Source organism: Natator depressus, chromosome 1 (genome assembly GCF_965152275.1).
Source record: "Natator depressus isolate rNatDep1 chromosome 1, rNatDep2.hap1, whole genome shotgun sequence".
Classification (NCBI taxonomy): domain Eukaryota; kingdom Metazoa; phylum Chordata; order Testudines; family Cheloniidae; genus Natator; species Natator depressus.
In genome coordinates, this window is record NC_134234.1 from 135,655,194 (window position 1) to 135,679,990 (window position 24,797).

Here is a 24,797-nt window from a genome sequence, read left to right on the forward strand (position 1 = left end):
GATAAGCTTGAACGGGATCCAAAGGAGAAAAGGAAGAGCTTCTTTCATTTGCGTTTATCCTGAACGTTATGCCAGGATGTGTGTGTGTCAGGGCCAGATTAAGGCATAAACTAAGCAAGCTACAGTTTAGGGCCTCGCAATATGAGGGGCCGCTAAAAAAGGAAAAACTGACTCCATTTCAAATTTTATCAAAATCGGTTAATAAATAAAGGAGAGATGAGAAAAAGAAGATGCTCTCTAAATATAGACATTTGCATTCAAATATGACAAAAATATACATATCTGGCTACACAAATACACTTACCCTTCACTAATTGTTTGTTATTGACAGGCAGGAGGCCAGGGCTGAGAAAAAAACAATAATTGCACTTTTAAAATTAGTATTTGTAAGAGTAAGTCGGCTATCAGTCTCCTGAGGCAGCGTTTTGTTGGCCAGCTGCTACTGGCCTAATTAATAAAATTCTGACCGTGCCTTCCTAACTTTTGTAAATAAATAAATAATCTCACTGCCGATAAAACTGGGGAAAATGTGAGGTCGGAAACGGCAGTGTCATGAAGCAATCCTGCCACGCTCATATTCATAGTATGGGACTCGTCCTAAGAGTGATGTCATGCATAGATTGATGTCCTTGGCTGGTAATAGCCAGAAGGCTGCCATCTTTCGGTTACGGTCCAGCACGCTCAGCTGTATAGTGCCTTCGCTCCTGTTTTTCTTCGTTTTCTTAAGTGTTAGTGTGTTCTTTCTCCTTTTGATCTGTACATACGTACAATTGTGCTCACCGCTTTCTGCTTCATGCACTATCCATGCTTCACATGATTCAATTTGCAGGTGATCTCTTATGGACTTGGGTCAAGTGGATCTTGAGGAGGATAAATTTGTGTTAACTTTCCTCCATCAGTTTCGGGAACCTTCATAGTAAATATCAGAGCGTGCTGATGAAAGAATAAATAGAGGGTTTTGAGAGAAGTGAAGAAAGCTATACATATATATCAAAATATTCTGAGTACTTAGTTTGAAATAACTTGCTTACCATGTGCATATATGATTTATAGGCTATTAAAGCCTATAATATTCATTATATTTGCTTGAACATAGGCTAGTTTTTCTCACTTTCACAATGCCTGTCTAGAGATTGCCAGTCTTTTTTCTGGTAAATTCTTTCTTTCTCTTTCGTGCATATAGCTTGTTGTCACTCTGTGTGTCCAAGGTGTTTACTTGAGATTAATTAGTGGTCCTGGGGAAGACAGAGGATAGAGAAGAGAATACGAAGAGAGATGTCTGCCTAGAAAATGCTGCAAGAAAAACCATCTGCCCTAAGCATCCTGTGCATCGAATGTGACAAACTCCATAGCTTATCATTTGAGGACATCATCAATGACTTTGCTCTCCAAAAATCACAACAGAAAATGGTTTAAATTTCAGTGTTAAAATTAATGTGATGTGCAAATAGACATACTGCCGGTTGTACTGCTTCCATTAAGTAAGCTGGTCTGTGTAACTATAACTGCTTTTGTGTTGCTATAGATATACAATTTTCAGATCTACTAATTAAGAAATCATAGATGAAAATTTGTTAATTTGAAAAAATTTATAATGCAGACAGGCTTGCAAGATGTGTTTTATTTAGATTATTATTCTATTTTTACAATTTTGCCTTTGTATATATGCAAATATAAAGCTTTTGTGTTTATATATTCAATGTCCTTTCTGTGAAAATAATAAATTACTTTTTTATGGTATGGGGTCTCTTACCCTTGACATAGTTTAGGGCCTCAGAACGTCATAATCTGGCTCTGGTGTGTTTGTGTGTATACTGAGCAGAGCTATTAATGTGAATGAGGGTTTCAGATTTGATTTTCACAATGATAGCTAATTTCTCACATAAATGACTTGTGGAACATGGGTGCTCTTGAAAATTTTCCCCAACATGCATAAGCTGAGTGTGCAATTTATGTAAATTGTTCACTGATTCCAAACAACAAATAGAACAAGGCAAAAGAACTAACAAATAAGAAAGTAACTGTTCTGTCATGAAAGGAAAGGCCTAGTAATGGAATAGCAGATGTACTGCATGTCAAAAGAAGCACGTCAAAAAGGAAGTTTACAAGAAGTGGAAGATTGGAAAAATGACCAGGGAGGAGTATAAAAATATTGCTCAGGCATGCAGGAGTGAAATCAGGAAGGCCAAATCACACTTGGAGTTGCAGCTAGCAAGAGATGTTAAGAGTAACAAGAAGGGTTTCTTCAGATATGTTAGCGACAAGAAGAAAGTCAAGGAAAGTGTGGGCCCCTTACTGAATGACGGAGGCAATCTAGTGACAGAGGATGTGGAAAAAGCTAATGTACTCAGTGCTTTTTTTGCCTGTGTCTTCACGAACAAGGTCAGCTCCCAAACTACTGCACTGGGCAGCACAGCATGGGGAGGAGGTGACCAGCCCTCTGTGGAGAAAGAAGTGGTTCGGGACTATTTAGAAAAGCTGGACAAGCACAAGTCCATGGGACCAGATGCGCTGCATCCGAGAGTGCTAAAGGAGTTGGTGGATGTGATTGCGGAGCCATTGGCCATTATCTTTGAAAACTCATGGCGATTGGGGGAGGTCCCGGAAGACTGGACAAAGGCTAATGTAGTGCCCATCTTTAAAAAAGGGAAGGAGGATCCAGGGAACTACAGGCCAGTCAGCCTCACCTCAGTCCCTGGAAAAATCATGGAGCAGGTCTTCAAAGAATCAATTCTGAAGCACTTAGAGGAGAGGAAAGTGATCAGGAACAGTCAGCATGGATTCATGAAGGGCAAGTCATGCCTAACTAACCTAATTGCCTTTTATGATGAGATAACTGGCTCTGTGGATGCGGGGAAAGCAGTGGACATGTTATTCCTTGACTTTAGCAAAGCTTTTGACACGGTCTCCCACAGTATCCTTGCCAGCAAGTTAAAGAAGTATGGGCTGGATGAATGGACTAGAAGGTGGATAAAAGCTGGCTAGATCATTGGGCTCAACAGGTAGTGATCAATGGCTCCATGTCTAGTTGGCAGCCGGTATCAAGCGGAGTGCCCCAAGGATTGGTCCTGGGGCCAGTTGTGTTCAATATCTTCATCAATGATCTGGAGGATGGCGTGGACTGCACCCTCAGCAAGTTTGCAGATGACACTAAACTGGGAGGAGGGGTAGATATGCTGGAGGGTAGGGATAGGATACAGAGGGACCTAGACAAATTAGAGGATTGGGCCAAAAGTAATCTGATGAAGTTCAACAAGAACAAGTGCAGAGCCCTGCACTTAGGACTGAAGAATCCCATGCACTGCTAACAGACTAGGGACCGAATGGCTAGGCAGCAGTTCTGCGGAAAAGGACCTAGGGGTGACAGTGGACGAGAAGCTGGATATGAGTCAACAGTGTGCCCTTGCTGCCAGGAAGGCTAACAGCATTTTGGGCTGTATAAGTAAGAGCATTGCCAGCAGGTCGAGAGACGTGATCATTCCCCTCTATTCGATATTGGCGAGGCCTCATCTAGAGTACTGTGTCCGGTTTGGGGCCACACACTACAAGAAGGATTTGGAAAAATTGGAAAGAGTCCAGCGGAGGGCAACAAAAATGATTAGGGGGCTGGAACACATGACTTATGAGGAGAGGCTGAGGGAACTGGGATTGTTTAGTCTGCAGAAGAGAAGAATGAGGGGGAATTTGATAGCTGCTTTCAACTACCTGAAAGGGGGTTCCAAAGAGGATGGATCTAGACTGTTCTCAGTGGTGGTAGTTGATAGAACAAGGAGCAATGGCCTCAAGTTGCAGTGGGGGAGGTTTAGGTTGGATATTAGGAAAAACTTTTTCACTAGGAGGGTGGTGAAACACGGGAATGCGTTACCTAGGGAGGTGGTGGAATCTCCTTCCTTAGAGGTTTTTAAGGCCCGGCTTGACAAAGCCCTGGCTGGGATGATTTAGTTGGGGACTGGTCATGCTTTGAGCAGGGGGTTGGACTAGATGACCTCCTGAGGTCCCTTCCAACTCTGATATTCTATGATTCATGCATTGAGACACACTGGCAGAGCTGTGAGGAGAAGTGTACGGATTGCCTGTGTGACATTTTGACTATTTCTAGCTATAATGACTGAATGCACTCCAAAATTAAAATCAGAAACAAATTATTTTTGTGGGGAACACTGTTTTTTGTTGGGGGGTGGGAAGGAACCAAAGGAATGTTTCCTGAATATTATTAGCATTTTTGTATTCTGCAGATACAATAATAAAAAAGAGAAGCCACGGGATTCACTAATGGAATCTGTTGAGATTAGGTCTAGGGAAAATAGACAATTACTTGCAAAAAGAACTCCCTTTATTATACAATAAAGAAACATCAACACCACATGCTGAATCAAGAATTCTGTCTGGAAACCTAAACAATCCCTGAAGAAGCACCTTCTTTGTGTGCCAAATTGTGCCTGCTCAGAATGGGGTATGCTCAACTGGTGCAAATCATGTCTTTCCTTGCCTGTCCTTGGGCATTGCAATAATGCAGCTACACTGGTTGCTTCCTCCTGATGGCTGAACCAGGGCTATTATCCCAAGAACAGAACAGACCTGAGCACACATTTTCTATACCAATTTGTTGAAGCACTGGGGGTTGTTTGGGTTTTGGGGGTGCGGGGCATTCTGGGTCCTGTCCCAATGCACTGTGATGCATGGGTTCGCATCCCAGCAATCCCTGTGCTTCCGTCCACATTTGGCGCCATCTTTCAACGTTTTTTGTACTGCGAGCTCTGTCTTCCCTTTCAGTCTGCAGGAATGGAGCCTGAACTGCTGAGGAGTATGCTGACGAGTCTCGCCAGCACGCCACGTTTGGCAGTCGAATTATTCCTTATGATCCAAAGTGACAGTGAGGGCTCCGACGATGATATCGACTCGAGTAACTCATATGACACGAGTTTGCTTGTGGCACTCACGGACATGCTCACCACTGTGGAACGCTGCTTTTGGGCTCTGGAAACGAGCACTGAGTGGTGGATCACATCGTCATGCACGTCTGGGATGGCGAGCAGTGGCTGCAGAACTTTTGGATGAGAAAAGCCACTTTCGTGGGACTGTGTGAGGAGCTCGCCCCCACCCTGTGGCGCAAGGGCATGAGATTGAGAGATGGCCTGATGGTGGAGAAGCGGGTGGCTATTGCAATCTGGAAGCTGGCAACTCCAGACAGCTACCGATAGGTCACTAACCAGTTTGGAGTGGGAAAGTCGACTGTTGGAATTCTGTTGATGCAAGTTTGCAGGGCCATTAATCGCATCCTGCTCAGAAGAACTGTTACTCTGGGTAATGTGTGTGACATTGTGGATGGCTTTGCACAAATGGGTTTCCCTAACTGCAGAGGGGCGATAGATGGCACAGCTATTCCAATTCTGGCACCAGCCCACCTAGCCTCCGAGTACATTAACCAGTAATGTCTGGTGCCCTGCACGGGAGTGAAGTGCAGTGGTTCCAATGTTAGTAGGAATCTGTGTTTGCTACGCTGACTTGCAGTGCCTGTTTCTTTCCTGAGCTAAGGTATCTTTTACTTTATGCAATAATAAAGAATGCTTTCACCAAAAAATTCATTTATTGAAAAGAAACACAACTGCTTGGGACACAGAAGGGGCGAGGGGGTGGGGTGGGGAACGGTACAATCACAGATTTGCGTATGTCCTGTTATCATACTCAGCCTTCCTGTCTGGAGTGCTGTGCAATGAGTGCTGCACTTCAGGATGGCTATACTGCATGGTGATGGGGGGTGAGTGCAGTGGGTAAGGGTCGTAGTTTTCAGGGCTGGGTGGTGAAGCTACAGGCGTTGGAGGCAGCTGGTGGCGGTAAGAACCCGGATGTTGGGGAAAGTGGGTTGGAGGTGACATGGGGACACAAAGGAAAGAGTTTTGGGACAAGGGCTGCGGGGGGGGGGGCATGGTAGTGCTCCGCCTGCATGGCTACAAGCACCTGGATCGAGTCCGCTTGGCGCTCCATTGTGCTTATCAGCCGATCCGTGCTTTGCTGCCAGAGCACCGCGCTTTTGTGCCGGCACTCCTCATTCTGCTGGCAGATCCTCCTTTCACTGTCCCACCACTCCTGCACTTTTCGATTTTAATTACTTGAATGCTGCATTACTTCATGCAACATGTCTTCCTTGCTTCTACGTGGCCTTTTTTCTGATTCTTTGGAGCCTTTCGGCCGGTGATAACACGGACGGCTGAGATCTCAAGGTTGCATCTGTAAAGGCAAAATGCAACACTTAACAGAGGCAGCATTGTTCATACCAGACAGAGCAATGATTCCCCCGTACTTAAGGCCAAGCACAGTCTACACAATAGCATAATTTGCCCATCCCAAAGCAAGCGCACATAACCCATGGAAGCCCCGAAATGGTGAGTAAGCACAGGGTCAAGCGTGACTGACTGTTTCACGGCTGTACTGTCCTCTGGGTTTCTGTGCTTTGGGGAGAGCCAACAGTGGCAGGGGGCCCCCTATACTGAACACTGTCCCCACATTTTCCACAGGAGTTCATCCTGGATGATATCTTGCTTCCCAGGTCACCCTCAGCAGCGAGGGAGGGTCTTCTACTGCAATGCGGATTCTGGCCTGGTCCATAGGCAACTTGCCTGTGTGCAGCAATAGTCCCCCCGCCCCTCATGGCATAGTGGCGTGGACAAGTTAGCCTTACTGGGACAAGGAACACAGTGGCTCTCCCGAGAAATCTGCGCAAGCACATTGCCCAAGTCCTGAATGAGACCTCTGAAGAGATCATTGAGGCCAATTATCATGATGTGAGAGAGCACATCAGTGCCCTATTCTGCATCTGCATGCAGCCCTAACCCTCCTCACCCCAAGAGCCCGCGCCGAATAACTTCCTTCCCAAAATAAAAGCCACTTACCGGGAACCTCTTCTGGTGTTTGTCCTTCCCCAAGCACCGGCCGCCGTGACTGGCTACCTTCCTCCAGGCTTGAGAACAGCTCCTGGCTGCATGCATCTAGGGATTCCGGGGTTTCTTCCTCCGCCTCAGCACCCTTGCTTCCACTTTGCTGCTGCTCCTCCTCCTCCCGCCTTGTTGAACTGGGCTCTGAAGTGTCCATGGTGGTACTCGGAGTGGAGGTGGGGTTACCCCCAAATATCGCATCCATCGCTTTGTAGAAATGGCAGGTCGCAGGGGCAGCACTGGAGTGGCTGTTTGCCTCGCAGGCTTTGCGGTACACATTCCTCAGCTCCTTCACTTTAACCCTGCACGATCATGGCCTCTTTCCATCATGTCCCTTGATATCTGCCTGAAGGTATCGTAATTCCTCCAGCTGGAGCGCAGCTGGAACTGGACAGCTTCCCCCCCACAAACACTGATGAGGTCCAGCATCTCACCATTGCTCTACACTGGGGATCGCCTGGCGCGTGGAGGCATGGTCACCTGGAAAGATTCGCTGAGAGCACTTCACGCCTGGCTGAGCAAACAGGAAGGGGATTTTCAAAATTCCCAGAGAATTTAAAGGGCAGGTCTGACGGTTGGTCACCCGAGGGCAGGGCAGTAGAGTTCAAAGTGATGACCAGAGTGGCTAGAACAGGCATTGTGGGACACTTCTGGAGGCCGATCAGAGCGCACTAACAGACCAGGGCGTCCACGCTGGCCCGGCAGCATTCCAGCAGGGGTGCACAAAACGTTATTCCACTCGCTGAGGTGGAGTACCAGGAGCGCTCTAGCTGCGGAGTCAGAGCGCTCTACGTGCCTTGCCAGTGTGGACAGGTAGTGAGCTAGTGCACCCGGGGCTCCTTTAATGCGCTGTAACTCGCAAGTGTGGCCAAGTCCTGAGAGTGAGGAGAAGCACACAGCAGCTGGAAATCTCCCACTGCTCCTGGCAGAACCCAAACTGCACATTTCAGGCCCTGATCCTGCAAGCTGTGTGTGACTCCTGTGCCCATGCATAGCCCGGCTGACAATAGGGCTCCACATGGGCACTGGGGTGTGGAACCATTACAGGATCAGAACATAAATGTTGTCTGTGGTTGCTGACTTTACGTATATTTTATAAGGTACAAATATTCTGATGGTGATATTTCTGAGCTGCATTCAGTTCCATCGCAAGAACAACATGCTCTGTGTCTTCTTGATTCAAGCCAGCAGTACAAGTCCAGATGCTCCTCCAGGGTTAGAGAAATAGTAGACTGGATTTAATCCAACTGTAGAGTGAAGCAATAATATTCCTCATTATTTTTAATCAGTTTTCAAGTCTATTGGGGATAGACTTGTAAGCCATTCATTTAAAAGATAAGTAGGAAGGAGATATTAAATAAGATGCTTTGCTAGATACTTGAATTTAACTTGACAAATGAATGATTCAATCTCCTCCCACCAACAAATCTTTTAAATAAATATGGCTTCTTCATAGGAAATGGTTGATCAAGCCAAACCTCATCACATGTCAGGGCTTTTGATTCAAACTTGATTATCCATCTTGTTCATTCTTAAATAGGAGTGGGGTAATATTTGCAGGTCAGGGGAATTACCCACTTGTGGGAGACTCCAGCCCCATCTTGCTAAATGAGTAATTTAAACTGGTGTTTAACAATTCAAATACCATCTTAAATCAGCATTTCAGGACCTATACAACTTGAAGTGCTTAAAAAGAAAACTTCTTTTTCCTATTGAAAACTGTATTCTATAGGGCTATGGCTTTGCTGGAGGTTCTGGGTAAGGGGCAATCTGTAGTTAGAGACTGTCTCAGGAACAGAGTAGGAAGAGGATTATTGAGAGACACAATCAGGTCCCTGATTTGCCCTTGTTCTAGGCCAGGGGAAGTAATCTGAGCCAGTCCTATACCTCTTCACTCAGCCTACACTACAGTTGGAGGTGTGATTGCAGCATATGTAGAAATATCTACATATCCCTCTAGAAAACTTCCAAAACTTCTGAAGAAACAAACATTTTTGATACATTGTTTTCCACCAAAATTTTTTTTAAATTGTTCCTTTTCAAACCTAGTGGAATGAAATCAACTTTGACATTTTTCATGATTTGTTTTTTAGCATTTTTCAACCAGCTCTTCTAATTTCTAACTAAGAATGAAAGCATGTGCAAAGCAAACATGGCAATGGGATATTACAGGGTTTAAGGCAGTGCAGAAATTGAACCTAAAAATTCTTGTTTGAAGGTAACTCTTAACTGTTTCCAAGATTACCAGGGGACTAAAATAAACAAGCAGCAATCTATAACTTGTGTTTTTCCAAAACCCAAGCAGAACTCAGCCTTTGAGAGTCTTCTGTTCTGCTCTAAATCACACATCCACATTTTGTGAGTGGATTCTGCATCTAGCAAAATAAGTTCACCCTTGCTTACTTTGAACAGCAGGGTCAAAACAATTCACACTGCTCAGAAATGCAATCTAGAACTTGATTTGCCTGGCAAAAGGCAGAAATTACATTTGAAGTCAGTAATGTATCATTGTTTGTTTGTCAGGTTAAGGTGATAATAAATTGTGAAAATTAGTAGTGCCTACCAAGCAGCAAATGAATATTCAAAATTAATTACACTGATTCTGTGAATTGTAACCTTTCAGCCAAAGTGGGATGAAGAACAGAGAAAGGGAGTAGATGAAGGAAACTGAAGGTTGCCCCTAAAGAGCAATATAAATTGCTTCTACTGTTTATTGAACAGAATTTGCAGGAATGCAGTAAACTAATGAAGAGAAGGAGAAATTGTGCACAGAGGAAATTAAGATGAGACTGTCAATTTAAAATGATATCTGTGCTGTCCAGATCAAACAGTAGTTGACTTGAGTCTAGTAAGAATGAAGGCAAACAATAGCACAGAAAAGGGGGATCCTCTGGTGACAGGATGGAATGCACCAAGCCAAGGAGTGTGGGTCAGTACATGAATTTTGGATGGTGGTGGGCATTAGTAAAAATTTGGAGGGTTGTTGTGACTGGGTATAAAAGTCATTCCATGATCCTTGGCGAGATGTTTGCAGCAATGCTGTACTCCACTCTAGTGACTTCCCTGAGGAAGAGGTACTGCCAAGCTAGACATCAGCAAGCTTCTTTTGAGGGGTAACATGTCAACAAGAGGTTGCCGCTGGGAGTGCCTCCTTGAGATGAAGAAATCAGGTGTGACTGAATCTAGTTAGGCTCAGAACCTTAAAGATGGGTTCTGAATTTTAACCAGAAGCCTGAACCACCCATAGGAGCTGCCCTTTCTGAGTTGTCTGCCTTCGCTGGATTTCATCCTGCTTGTCTGGAGCTGACAGACTCCATGAGAAGAATGTAGCCAGACTCTCTGCTGGGTAGGGTTCTTCTGACTGAACTAGAACCTTGTAAACAGATCAGACCTCAGAGAGGCTGCCTTCATTTTACCTGGACCTCCTGTGAACTTTCTCTCTGGTTGCTCAGACCTTGGCTTTGCCACAGTGTTCATATAAGGCAACATTCCTGACTCCGCTGCTGTTCCTGATGCCACGTCTACACTACAGACTTTGACCGATGCACGTTATGCCCGCATAAAGCTGCAGCAGTTAGTGTATCACTTGTGCACGTGCACACTTGGCTCCTTGCGTCGGCGCTGCACCTACTCACCAGGAGTGCTTGTGTCAAAGCACCGTGCGTAGGTATCCCAGTCTGCAACCCGCCACTGTCCAAAGCCCTGTCTTTGGAGAAGCTTTGGCAATGTATGGTGGGGCAGAAACAAGTCACGCAGGGGCGACTGGTAGAAAGCAGCTTACATCAACTTAAGCTTGTATCATAGACCGTGCCTTGGAGTTATAAAGAGGGGGCATAAGGTGAGGCAGCAATAGCAAAAACTGTATTCGTAAAGTCTAACATAAAAATGAGCGAAGCAAGATCTGAGAAATGAGAAAACAAACTGTAAAGCTGGACTGTACACAACACTTCCACATGTACGGGAAAGCACGTCCAATACTTTCTTTTCTACACCTGTTGCTTCAGGCAGTCTTACAAATAGGCTCTTGCGGTCATGCTGAGACTCAGTGAAAGTAAAGGCCCCCCTCTTGGCATGCGATCAGCCCAGAGGAAACGGTGCTGGCTTTAGGCTGCTGACCTGGGAGGGCTGTAGATAATGTTGCGATGCCATTGGAGAGAGAATAATGCTGATAACCCGGTTTTGATGTAAGGGGAGCGATAAAAATATTGTTCACTGAATGGTTTGGTAGAATTTCAGAACGTTTAGAACATGGGAATCGAAAAGGCTTTTTGTTAATATGCAGCCTGTTCGTTGTTCATAAAACTGCTTCATCAGCAAACCCTTAAGCCGAATCACTTCACTGACAAGCTCCACTAGGGAATACAAAGACACCTGTACAACAGCCTTTCTTTTCTTTTTTGCCGACTGATTTTTATCCATGCGGCAAAGTGAGGGCCAGACCCTTAAGTCCCTGGGCTGATGCAATGGCAGGGCAAAAAAGCACCCTTAAAGGGACACCCAAGGAAGCAGAAGAATCTATGCCACCCATTTCCCCCTGTTCTGTGGATGTGGTGTGTCAGAGAGAGAGGGTACAATGGGCAGCACACAGCACACTGCCTGGTCCTGGATGAGGAGTTCTGCAACAGGGCTTAGAGGCACTTTTCCTGACCCCGTTTCAACTGCACTGAGCACAAACATTGCCACTGAGGACTGAGCCCGGGGGGGGGGGGGGGGAGGGGGCTGTGCTATCATGAGTCTTGTTTAGCTACTCAGAGAAGATTAATACAAAAAGCAAAGAGTGAAGTTCGTCTTTTGCTGGCTTCTCTCACAGGGCAAAAGAGAAACTATTTTGCGTTGCTGTTTCATGAGTTTTGCAGCCGCAGTTGTGGCTGAGTCCTACATAAGCCACGCCAGGGTGGAAGGCTCTCCCTTCCCCTCCCAATGCACATGTGGAAGGGTCAGTTGCAGTCTAGTACTTTGAGGATTATTCCCTCCTCCCCCCCCCACCTAAAATTTAACAAAATTGTAAATGATGGCTCATTTCCTATGGAAAGGTCTGAGCTCTGATTATCAGCAAACATGCAGTGTATTAAAAATCAGATGTGTGTTTGGACTGTGATTAAGCCCGTAGTGAAGCATGGAAAATGTCAAGAAATGCAATGACTTCTGGAGATTATGCACACAGGGAAAAGGAATTCTGAAGCAGTCTTGTAGGAATTATTTAAGCTCTCCTCAGCTGCCAAACTTTATTTAAAATGGGTCCTTGTTAGAGTTGGTTGGAAGGTTGTTGTTTTTTTGGACAAAATGGTTGTTTGTAAAAAATGGAACTTTTGGCAGGAAATGGTGAGTTTCAATTAAACTTTTGGTGGGAAACTTTCTCAGGTCTCAGAAAGAAAAGGAGTACTTGTGGCACCTTAGAGACTAACCAATTTATTTGAGCATAAGCTTTCGTGAGCTACAGCTCACTTCATCGGATGTATACTGTGGAAAGTGTAGAAGATCTTTTTATATGCACACAAAGCATGAAAAAATACCTCCTCCCACCCCACTCTCCTGCTGGTAATAGCTTATCTAAAGTGATGACTCTCCTTACAATGTGTATGATAATCAAGTTGGGCCATTTCCAGCACAAATCCAGATTTCCAGCAGGAGAGTGGGTTTGGGGGGGGGGGGCGGTGAGGAAACCTGGATTTGTGTTGGAAATGGCCCAACTTGATTATCATACACATTGTAAGGACAGTGATCACTTTAGATAAGCTATTACCAGCAGGAGAGTGGGGTGGGAGGAAGTATTTTTTCATGCTTTGTGTGTATATAAAAAGATCTTCTACACTTTCCACAGTATTCATCCGATGAAGTGAGCTGTAGTGCACGAAAGCTTATGCTCAAATAAATTGGTTAGTCTCTAAGGTGCCACAAGTACTCCTTTTCTTTTTTCTCAGGTCTGGGATGAAATTCCTGGTCTTGGAGAGAGAAAGATTCCCCAGAACAGCCACCAGCTCAGTTATTAGGGCTCAAGCTGGGATGTGAAAGACCTGGGTTCAAGTTCCTTCCCCATATCAGGCAGAGCTGGGAATTGAACCCAGGAGACTTCTACATCTCAGCTAAAAGAACAGGAGTACTTGTGGCACCTTAGAGACAAATGTATTTGAGCGTAAGCTTTCATGGGCTACAGCCCACTTCATCAGATGCATTGAATGGAACATATAGTAAGAAGATATATATATATACACACACACATACAGAGAACATGAAAAGGTGGAGTAAGAGGCTAATTCATTAAGATGAGCTATTATCAGCAGGAGAAAAAAACTTTTGTAGCTATAATCAAGAGGGCCCATTTAGACAGTTGACAAGAAGGTGTGAGGATACTTAACATGGGGAAATGGCTCAGCAGTTTCTGAGTTTTTGAGAAACTGCTGAGCTTGAATTAATATGCAAACTAGACACCATTCACTTGGGTTTGAATAGAGACTGGGAGTGGCTGGGTCATTACAAATATTGAATCCATTGCCCCATGTTAAGTATCCTCACACCTTCTTGTCAACTGTCTAAATGGGCCATCTTGATTATCACTACAAAAGTTTTTTTCTCCTGCTGATAACAGCTCATCTTAATTAATTAGCCACTTACTGTTTGTATGGCAACTTCCACCTTCTCTGTATGTGTGTGTGTGTGTATATATATATATATCTTCTTACTATATGTTCCATTCTATGCATCAGATGAAGTGGGCTGTAGCCCACGAAAGCTTATGCTCTAATAAATTTGTTAGTCTCTAAGGTGCCACAAGTACTCCTGTTCTTTTTGCAGATACAGACTAACACGGCTGCTACTCTGAAACCTACATCTCAGCTGACTGCCCTGACCTGTTTTGCGGTGGGGCTGCCTCTTGCCCCTATGAAAAATATGGAAAAGTCTTGGTTTTGTCCCATGCGGAATGGGAAATCTTTTGAAATCTCAAACATTTTCATGGGATGGGAAAATCTTTTCTCACCCAGCTCTAGTTATTTACATTTCAGTTAGTGTTAACCAACTGGAGGCACGCAATCCTACCCTGGATTAAATTTTCCTTTTGGCTCATCATTCTGTTTTCCTCCTTCATGTGTGTGAGGGGGATGAAGGGGTGGGAGTGGAAGGGGAAGGTGAACTCTGGAAAATATGGACAAAGTGAAATAAACATTGTAAATCAAGGTATAATTATAGGTCTTTCAGACAATTTCAGTTACACTATAGAGACAAAAATTCCATGCTATAAAAAGCATTTTGGATTTATAAATAGAGCAACTAAGACTTGTCCATATAAAGTTACTGAAAAATGGAATATTAAAAAAGCACATAGAATCATAGGTGTTGGACACTCTGGATTCTAAATACTGTAGATCTTTTATATCTCTGTGCCCATGCACGCTTGCTCTCTATTGTACATTAGTTAGTGTCTTTTCCAGGATAGTTTTAAATACCCCCAAAAGAATTGCAGTTGTAAAATCTAAATATCTGCACCATTAACAATCTGGTTTTTATTATCGGCTGGGTACTTACAGATAAATGTACTTGGCTTTGTACTCACAAATTAACTGCAGGTGCAAGAATGCAGGCACAAATTTTGCTGGCCAACCTGACCTTACAAAAGGAAGGCCACCACTTGGAAAATTTGCTCCCGAGCGTCAAATAAACGCAATCAAAGTACTCAATATCTGCCAATCTATGCATGGGAGTACTCGGGGTGATTATAACAAGGAGTCCTTGTGGCACCTTAGAGACTAACAAATTTATTTGGGCATAAGCTTTCGTGAGTTAGAACCCACTTAAATGAGTGTGAAAATGAGAGAGCTTTCTTTCACACTTCCAAATCCATTTGCATGCTCCAGACTTGATTTGCTCAGGCCATGCTTGAATATTTAGCCCTCTGAATCATTTTATACCTCTTAACATAGATGCTAATTTATAATAGGGCTAGCCCATCTCCCCAACTTTAGCAGAGCCCTGGCCTGATATTGCACGGTTTGAAGTCAATAGGAGCTTTGCCACTAATTTCAAATGAAGTAAGCTTGGACTCTCTGTGAGGCTGCAAAGGGAAAGGCCACTAACTCCAACTCAGGCAGCGCTGACATACCTCACTTTCTGCCCCTTACGATGTTTTGATGTTTTTTTTCCCCTCCAGTTAGCAGGACATTCTGCAGTATTTGGCTCTGAATAGATATCAACTACTTGACACCACTAGGATACTTTGGTCGTGAATTGACACACCCCAGCAGTCCTGTTTATCTAGCTACTCTATCAATAGCAAGACAAGGAGAGTGGGGTGGGAGGAGGTATTGTTTCATGGTCTCTGTGTATATAATGTCTTCTGCAGTTTCCACAGTATGCATCCGATGAAGTGAGCTGTAGCTCACGAAAGCTCATGCTCAAATAAATTGGTTAGTCTCTAAGGTGCCACAAGTACTCCTTTTCTTTTTGCGAATACAGACTAACACGGCTGTTACTCTGAAAATAGCAAGACTGTCAGCAAGCAATGTATGGAATGGGGAACTGCTCAGAAAAGCCAGACTCATGGAGTGAGGCAACCAAGGCACTCTTCCGTCTGTGCACATCACTGTATGCCAAGGTAAAGGCAAGACCTAACAGAAGCTCAGGCTTTCCTTCCATGTCTTAAGGCGGTTGCTGACCTGCAATGATCTCTAACAGCCTTGGTTGGGACTGAACCTGAGATCTCCAGGACTGAAGCATTGACCGCTACAGCTTGAGGTACAGGGCAAAGACCGCTAGGTCATGGCTGTTGCACACTTATCCTTTGTGGGTCAAGCGGGGGGGTTGTGTAACCCATGCTGATCACTCACACTTCATCTCACTACCCAGAGACTTTCAGGACAGACGTCACTAACTATCTCCCATGTGGTATTGGCCAAGCTGTTCTGGTACGCTGTACTGCAATGCTTTTGCTCTAACTTCTTTCCAATGATAACGCTGAGTGAATGATCCATGGACTAGCATCTTTCAGTGATTCCTCAGTGTCCTCCTCTTCCTGGCTCTTTCCATGGGGCTCACTCCTTGGCTCCCTCCTCTTCTCCCTGGATGATCTCATCTAATCACACAGCTTCACCTTCTGAAGTGACACCAGTGACACCAGTGACTCTCAGACCCGCTCCATTCCTCCCTTGTCTCCCCCCTCTTCCAATCTTCCCTCTTCCTGGATGCCCTGCCTTTGCCATGTGTCAAAGTGGGGATTTTGGTAATATTTTTATGATTCCCATGAGTGCCTCAGTTTCCTTCTGTGCTTTGCATTCTTATGAACAGGGTGTAAAGGATTAAAAGCTGCTCTTGGGGCAGAGCAGGGGACATGAGGAGGTTGTCATGTAACTGTCTGAAGTTGGATGAATGCAGTCATTAAAGGGCTGGGTGAAACTGACCCATATCAGTGGAGGATCCTGAAAGACAAGGGAAACCCCAATGGCTGGGACATTCATAGTTAGCCACTAACAGCAAGAGGAAGGGGGTTTTCCCCCCACCCCTCTGTGGGGAAGCAGCTGCTGTGACGGGGGAGAGGCTGGGAAGGATGGCCGTCTCTCCCCGGCAGCCGCAGCCCTGGAGCTGGGGAAAGTCACCTCTTTCTCTGGCCACCGCAGCCCTGTACATCCCAAATTCCCCCCACCCCCTCTTCTCACCCCACTGCCCCCTCCCACCTATCCCTATTCCCCCCAAGGCCACCACCTCACCTTACATGTGCGTCTTCTCCAGGGTCCAGGCACCGAATTAGCAGAGCCACACCTGCCAAAGTCTAGATATTAACATCACAGTGAACATGTCATAACATGTGTGGTCAATAACTATACACTTCATACTTAAGTATCTGAGCCATCTTATCCAGAGTTGCACATCTTATATGCATTGGCTCAAGGACTACATTTTCTGGCATATTCTGAACAGTGCTGAGCACACAGATTGTGCGCAGTGAATAACACAAATCATGACAATAATGGTTGACTTTATGGGCTCTGTGGATGCAATTTCTGTTCTTTGTTCTGGAATTGGCCTGGGGACAGCTGAAACCCTAAGAATTGGATGTATAATCATATCTGATACTCATATGACACTTTCTCATTCCTTCCTTTTCTCAAATTCAGAAAAAAAAATGGTTTTCAGTTAAAATCTAAAATTGCATGGCAGGCATTGCTGTACAACTCAGCCTGGGGCAGAACCTGCCACCCCTTGGCGATTAAGTGCTCTCCTCTCATCTGACTCACATTCTCTTTCTTTCTTCATCCAGCCTGACCTCTGTGCTGCTTTTGATACTGTCAATCATGACATTGTTCCCAATCATCTGGGACCGTGTGCTGGAGCCTCAGAGAACTGGCCTTCTTGGTTTTGCTCCCATCCATCAGAGGCCTCTTTTTTGCAGCATGAAAGCCAAGAGAAAGGCTGGTTCAGTTAATAGGGAGCTAGCCCTGAGAAACCTGGGTTCTACTGCCCCTCTCCCATGGACTTCCTGTATGACCTCAGGTCAGTGCCTTAGGGACAGAGTTTCAAAGGTTTTTAGGCACCCAAAGATGCAGCTAGGCATCTAATGTGGTTTACAAAGCACCAAACCTTCTAAGTGCTTTTCAAAATCCCATGGGGTGCCTAAATACCTTTGAAAATCTGGCTGTTAGTCTCTCTGTGCCTCAGTGCCCCACCTGTACAATGGGGATAACAGCACTGCTCTACCTCGCCAAGGGGCTGTGATGTGAGGTGCTCAGATACGACAGTGATGGGGCCACATGAGTACCACAGGCAGAGTGGGAATGTCTCTGTACCACTGCTAGCCCTTCCCTGGGTTTTGGCCCCTTACTTCACTTATGCCCTTCACATCTTCCTCTTTTCTGAATGTAACGATGGCTCAGCGGGCTTGGCTGTATTTCTTCTTAGTCCCCTGTGTTCTCTCTTCAAACCCCCTTACCCTGAGGGGTTCCTATTTTACAGGTTCATCTAAGGCAGTGGTGGGCAACCTGCAGCCCATCAGGGTAATCTGATTGTGAGCCAGAAGTCATTTTGTTGACATTGATCCTCTGCAGGCATGGCCCCCCGCAACTCCCAGTGGCTGTGGTTCCCCTTTCCCAGCCAGTGGGAGCTGGTTGCCCACCACTGATGTAAGGACTTCCAGATCCTTAATTTAATTACCAGCCTTTTCTTATCTTAATCACCCTGCCTCTGTTTGTAAACAAAACACTGACTCCCTGCCCCAAGGACACAACCTGGGAGAAGCACCTCTCTGCAGAACTCACATTCCACACTAATGCTGAGCAGTTAAGCCTGGGAGCCCACCTCCTGTATGAAACTCGGGGGCAGGCAGCAGCCACCCTCTGCCCTACCTAACTGATGCCCTTGCAGCTTGGCTATGATTGCACACTGGGGCTGGGCACAGCTTGAAGTAAAAAGATGCCATTCCTGCATAGTCTAAGGAGCAAGTTGTTTGCAAAGGCACCTGATCAGGTGTAGCATCAACTTTAGCTTCATTGCTATTTGAAGCAGGATCCTCTTTCCTCCAACCTAAAACCCCTTCAAGGGATAAATGTGAACAAGGAACTATGAGGTGGCCTGAGAATGCTGCCAAGGCATCTGGAGGCAGACGTGTAACTGGCAAAGATAATATTTCAACTTGAGTTGTTTGCTCAGACTCTCCAGTGAGCTCTCTTGTGTATGGCTTATTTGAAATGAATCATCTTAACTTGCTTTTATTTTGTAAGTATTGCTCCCAGCTGGCTTCCTTTCATGGATAGTGGGTTTCTTTTTCCTTCCAGGACTGTTAAAATTGAAGTGTGAGCAGAAACCACACCGCAGGTGATTGATTGAAAAAGACGAAAGAGCAAGAAAATGGAGTCTATAAGGGGCAGGTAAGAGGTGGGGCCATGGGCTCTTTCCTTTCTCCATTAGGCCACAGAGTGGAACTGCCTGTGCGGGGGGATGTCTGTGTCATCCTAATCTAATGCTTACTAGCAACATTTGTGACTTTTTTTGAAAAAAATGCAATGTTCTCTCAAGTGACGTTCCTCGTAAGTGACTGATAGATGTTCAAAACTACCGCTTCGTGAAGCATTTTCTCCTTGAGAATTTTTTTAGTTTAATAGTATTGCTGCTAGCATGGCCAGAATTTGCAGACTGTGTGGAAATAAGAGGAGAGACTACAAAATGCATCAGGTTGAATTGTTCTTTTTGCTGGGTGGCTTCTCCCTCTTCCTCTCCAGCTCAGCCTCCCCTGTTTCTTTCTCCTTCCCAGTCTACTGAGGCCTTTCCATGTGCTTCCTTGGCCTATTACTTCCTGCACTGGGGCCATGATGACTTTGCAAACTCCATGTTGAGGCCCATGTGGAGTTACAAAATCCTTGGGGTTCATAATGTATGGGTGGGTGAAATTCTAAATATTGCCCTGTCCCACTTCCCCAAAAACTACCCAAGGACACCAGTTCTCCCCATGATCAAACCAAATTTGAGCATCTAGGCCAATCTGACTCACAGAAATGATACATTTTAAAAAAATTAGGAAAATGTTAAAGTAGTAAGATCATTTCACATCTGAGCCATTGTATCACCCACATGCCTCATATGATTTGCCTGTACAGAAACATTCTACTCAAGCACGAAATCACTGCAGTGTAACCTCAGGCAGATTGTATCTAGATTTGTCAAAGTGAGCAGTTTAAAGCTGGCAAGTTGACTGAAGTGAGGTCAAAATCAGGATTGAAATAAGTCTTTTGAGTCATACCATGGGGAATGTAATGTTTCTCCATAATCTTTCAAGATAATATGTCAAGTCATGTTAACTTCCCAAGGCGTATCCATCTAGTTAAAAAAAGGCAGCTTTTTTCACTCTCCCGATTTCTTCTCAAAGTCTATAACAGTGTTTAAAATGTGTCCAGCACCTCATTAAAGAAATAACATGAAATGAAAAGAGCTACCCACAGATGTGGCCAGATGGGATTCTGTAACTTTTCCAGTTTATAGTGGGGTCAGGATAGGTTAGCATTCACGGCAGGGGACTGGGTATCAGGAGACCTGGGTTCTAATCCTCGCTCTGCTATTGACCTGCTGTATGGACTCAGGCAAATCCTCTTGGCTCCACATAGTTAAGTAATAGCACTAATTTCTAACCAAAGCAAACTAAAGTCGGTTCCTTGCATGGGGAAAGAGACATCTTTCTTTATTACAAGTATTCCCTGAATAAATAGTTTCTCTCTTCTCCCGCTCGCCCCCACCGTAATGCTGCCTCCCATGTGGTAGCACCAGAAGCTCTGAATGATGCCCTCGGACTAAGGGCTTCTCTATGCTGGCACTTTACAGCGCTGCAACTTGCTCACTCAGGGGCGTGAAAAAACACCCCCCTGAGGGCAGCAAGTTTCAGCACAGTACAGCGCCAGTGTGGACAGTGCCCCCCCCCTCGTGGGGGTGGGGGGTTTTAGAGCGCTGGGAGCGCTCTCTCCCAGCGCTCGGCCGCGACTACACAAGCCGCATTAAAGTGTTGCCGCACCAGCACTTTAACATTGCCAGCATAGATGAGCCCTGAGTTTATAATTTCCCAAGTGCTTACAACAGTACTATTTGATCATACTTTAGGCACAGGATAGCTTATCAGCTATTTGAAATTATCCTCCTATGATAGCCTCTGGGTCGCTGTTAGCAACTGAGAGCTCGGGCCTGTTCTACTGCTATTTGTCACCTGCAACGTTCAGTACAGGGAAAAAATAAGTCACAGCAATCACTGCCCTGAGCAGGGGCGGATTAGGGTCTTTCGCGGCCCTTGGGCCAGAGCAAGTGGAGGGCCCTCCTCACCCCTTCTGCCTGCAGTCCTCCTCCCTACCCCAGTGCTCCTGCCAGGGAAATGGGGTCAGGGCACGGGGGCTTGACCCACTCCCATCCGCCCGGCGCTCCTGCCGGGGAGCAGCAGGTCTCAGAGCCTGGGTCTACAGACTCTGGTTCGTGGGGCTCATGCTGTGGTGCTAAAAATAGCTGAGCCGGTGTTCAGGGTTGGGCTCTAAAGCCTAGAGTGAGGGATGGGCTTCAGAGCTCAAGCTGCAGCCCAAGCCCAAATGTCTACACTGCTATTTTTATCGTGAGCCCTGGTCTGTAGACCCGGGCTCTGAAACTCCCTGTCACAGGCTGCTGTATGCTTCGTAGGCACACCCTCTGAGACACCCAAAGATTAAGGCACTGGGACTCACTAACTACTGGGAAATGCTGGGCCATAATCCAAGTTTATTTTTAAAAAGAAAAATATTATGTAAAATCACCAGCTCTCACCCAGACAACTTGCTACCAGCCCACTGAGTGACTAGGGACAGCAGTATTCTTTCAACATCTCATGAGGCTATGAAATTGAAGAACACTGATAAGCTATGCCTTTGTCTTCCAAATGTTCCTTGCATAATGATAATTGCTTTGTCAGTAGAAGGGCTGGGATCCTGACTGACAGAATTGCAGCCTGTTGCATGCTCTAAAATGGAATCAAAATGAGAAATGGGTTGAGAAGGCTGTATTCAGCTTATGTTTAGGGTAGAGTTTGGGGATCTAATGCAAAGACAAATCAAGGCCAGAGCTCATAGAATCATAGAAAATTAGGGTCGGAAGAGATCTCTGCTCAAAGCAGAACCAACACCAATTAAATCCAGTTCAGCTTCTGAAATCCTGCAAGCTACTTGGGCAGCCTAATATCTGGCTTTCTCAGCTGAGTAAGAGGAAATTTCTCATAAAAATTCATCTCATTCAAGAGGGGCAAGCCCAGATGGCCAGCACCAATGGGCAACTTGCCGGCACTTCACCCACTCAGACTGTGGCCCCAGTATAAATCCAGACCAGATGCTGCTAAGGCTTTGAATACCTCAAGGTTGGAGCAGGTTACTAGCAAGGGTGGAGGAAGTGTTTAAGAGGAAGAGGGAGGCATTCTCCTATAAATCTACCTATGCCCAGCTAACAATACCATGCTGTGCATAGGCACCTGTGAGGTGTTGTACTCGAGGGGATTCATGTGTTTAAAGTCTATCATGTACATAAGTCTTTGCCAGATCTGAGCCTTATGCCCTGATTCAGAAAACACTTTGATGCACAAATAAAGCTGGAAACATTAGTGTACTTCCAGTGAAGTAAATGAGATTATGCTCATGCTTAAAGTTAAGTGTTGGCAGATTGGAAGCTCACTGAGGTAGGGATCGTAACTTCGCTGTTTTCTGTGAAGAGCCTACCACACCTCTGGAAGCTAACATTTAATAAATAATAGTAAAATATGTAATTATTTGTGTTATAACACAGCAACAGTTTTATACTTTGTGTTACATTTGCTTTATTAAAACTCTATTTGTATTTGATTCACAACCTGAGAGTATCCTTCAGTAATGTTTGTACTGAAAGATTTAATTTTTCTAAATTAAATGCCATAATAGAAGAAGAAGAAAAGAAAAATAAACTGTCTAGTGACTAGTAACAAATAAATAGCAAATTGTCTGTAGGAATCGGTTTGGACTCTTTATTTCCTGTTTATGGAACTTCTACTTTGATCAAACAATTTTCAGATGAATTCAGTTCACGGTTCAGAAAAACTTAATATAATCTACTTGGACATTGGAAAAGATAATCCCAACTATACATACAAAATGATGGGGTCTAAATTAGCTGTTACCACTCAAGAAAGAGATCTTGGGGTCACTGTGGATAGTTCTCTAAAAATATCTGTTCATTGTGCAGCAGCAGTCAAAAAAGCTAAAAACATTACCCATTAGGAAAGGGATAGATAATAAAACAGAAAATATCATAATGCCATTATATAAATCCATGCTTTTCACACACCTCGAAGCATGAGTACTGCATGCAGTTCTGGTCGCCCTATCACAAAAAGATATTAGAATTGGGAAAAGTACAGACAATGGTAACAAAAATAATTAGGGGGCTAGAACACCTTATATATGAGGACCGATTTAAAAGACTGGGGCTGTTCATCTTAGAAAAGAGATGACTAACGGAGGATATGATAGAGATTTATAAAATCATGAATGGTGTGGAGAAAGTGAATAGGGAAGTGTTATTTACCCATTCACATTACACACAAACCACAAGTCACCCAGTGAAATTAATAGGCAGCAGGTTTAAAACAAATATAAGGAAGTACTTCTTCATATAACACCCAGTCAACCTGTGGAACTCATTGCCAGGGGATGTTGTGAAGTATAACAGAATTAGGTAAGTTCATGGATAGGGCCATGAATGGCTATTAGCCAAGCTGGTCAGGGACACAACCCCATGCTCTGGGTGCCCCTAAACCTCTGACTGCCAGAAGCTGGGACTAGACTACAGGGGATGGATCACTCAGTAAACTGCCCTGTTCTGTTCCTTCCCTCTGAAGCATCTGGTCCTGGAGTCCTGTAATTACATGCAAATCTATGTTTTCATTTAAAAAAAGTAGTGAGGCCAAGATCCACAAAGGTATTCAGGCTCCTAACTTCCATCGAAATCAAGTAAGTTTAAGTACTAACAAGTTCATCACTTAAACAGTGTTAAAGCAGTCACTTATCTAGAGAGCAGTGAAAATGCTTCTGTTAATATTCATTTTCTTATAGTGTAAGTTTAGACTTCAAATGCCCAGTTATTCTGCCTGCACAAATACATTACTCAAAAGCTGGTCTTTAATCCCTAACCTTCAAAGGGTCCAGTCCTGTATTGCTTGCACACTCCAAACTTCCATGGACTTAAATGGGAGTTCAGGGCACATCAAGAATGTGGTAGCAAGATCAAAGTAAATGGTTAAATATGAAATGGCACAAACTCAGATGACTTCAGAGAATGTGTACTAAAGGTTAGCTTTATATTATATCTGTGTCACTGATTACTGGGCTTAATGATAAAAATTTAAAGCACTATCAGAACGCTCTTTTTCCTCATTCTGTTTTGTAAATCCACCTGCATGTGAACATACAGTATCTTCTGCCTCTCTTGAAGAAATGATCTGATACAAGCTTCACACCTCTTTGTGTCGGCTGATGTTGATCAGATTTACAATGAGGGTATGTAATATTGTGGCTCTTCACAATCAAGCATCTCACAGAATCATTATGTTTCCAGGATGAAAAATGCATAACGTCAACCACAATCATTTCTGCCCCTTCAAGTTTTTTTCCTCTATTATGTTATGCAGTGTGAATGTGCTAGCAGAAGATGGAAAGGAAAAATATCTGAACATCTAATATATATCCCATCAACACTCATCTGGAGAGAGACTGATGTGTGTAAATTACAGTACGGGAGAGATGGTTTTCTCTTTCTGAACATTTCACATTTCGCAGCTGACAAGATTTCTGTTTTATGCATATTGCCTTAGGTATTACAATAGAAGCCGCAACTATTTTGATTCTAGCTCTCAGTTGCCAATAATTTGCCCAAAAGGTGAAAGTTTTGAAAGATTTTTCAGCCGGTCTCTTCCCAAAGGTGTTATATGAAAAATAAAGTGCTCAGCCTTTCTTGAGGATGAAGGGAGTGAAAAGAAAGGAGAGCTTTCCCATTGTAAAAAAAACGCAGTGAGACATGAAAAATGAATTTTGGAGTAGCAATAGCCATCATTCAGACATACTTTTCAATACTCTAGTTTTTACTAGAATCGGTCAAATTATGAGGAGTTGAACATCTCCATGAGGTGCAAGCACAGCGGACTTTTTTCACTCAGCTTGTAAAGAATGCAGCTAGGAAAGGTGGTGCTGCGTATGCTTGCATGGCTAACTTAGCTGCACAATGAACCGTTGAGTACACATGTTTATGAGCGCCTTAGGAGCAAGCTGGAGCCCTACTCTAAAGCATCTTAGGAGCACCACAACTGGGGAATACTTAATTCAAGAACTATCTTCCAAAAGTTTGATATTTCCAAAATGTCATTCA

General features: G+C 44.4%; 1 long non-coding RNA gene across 1 annotated transcript in view; it reads right to left on the reverse strand.

Annotated features, from left to right (window-relative positions):
- Positions 1 to 290: 290 nt before the first annotated feature.
- Positions 291 to 24,797, reverse strand: part of LOC141983203 (uncharacterized) — a 55,347-nt gene continuing 30,840 nt past the window's right edge. The window contains exons 2-3 of the long non-coding RNA XR_012638316.1: positions 16,628 to 16,679; positions 291 to 933 (exon numbers count right to left, since the gene is read on the reverse strand). This is a non-coding gene — a long non-coding RNA (uncharacterized LOC141983203). The remainder of the gene's footprint in view (positions 934 to 16,627; positions 16,680 to 24,797) is intronic.